The sequence below is a fragment of the Etheostoma spectabile genome, chromosome 2, assembly GCF_008692095.1.
Source record: "Etheostoma spectabile isolate EspeVRDwgs_2016 chromosome 2, UIUC_Espe_1.0, whole genome shotgun sequence".
Taxonomy (NCBI): Eukaryota; Metazoa; Chordata; class Actinopteri; order Perciformes; family Percidae; genus Etheostoma; species Etheostoma spectabile.
In genome coordinates this window covers 4,369,983-4,370,402 of record NC_045734.1, presented here as the reverse complement: position 1 = coordinate 4,370,402, position 420 = coordinate 4,369,983, and the positions used below count along the sequence as shown (strand labels likewise).

General features: G+C 41.2%; 1 protein-coding gene across 1 annotated transcript in view; it reads left to right on the top strand.

Moving 5' to 3' along the window:
- The window catches only part of ppp1r12c (protein phosphatase 1, regulatory subunit 12C), a 22,508-nt gene that overhangs the window by 11,239 nt on the left and 10,849 nt on the right, over positions 1–420 (top strand). The window lies entirely within an intron of this gene.

Below are 420 nucleotides of genomic sequence, written 5' to 3'. Positions count from 1 at the left end.
CTTTTTATACAACTCGTGTATTCTTCTTGCGATGGTGCGTCTTGAGGGAATCTCATACCTAACGTCATTGTTGTGATTGTCAGACCGATGTCCTTTACCCTAATGGGCCTGCAGTCTGTAGCTGTCCACGTCACTATGGCATCTGTTTGCTTCTCTTGCCTTTGTTTATCTCTACCCCCCCCACGCTGCATCTAACGTAGTCTGCCGAAGCCTCGCGCCGCTGTGTGTTTTGTTGAATGATTTGCTGGTATCAACTGTCAAGGTGATATTTCAGACTGGAAGTACTCCGGTGATAAGAAAATTCGACTTTGCAGTATTTACAAAGCCTGTGAGCAACAAACTTTTACAATAATAAAGAAATAATAAAAACTGCATTAACGCGCAATAAAAAAAATTCGGCGTTAATGAATTAATTAGTTA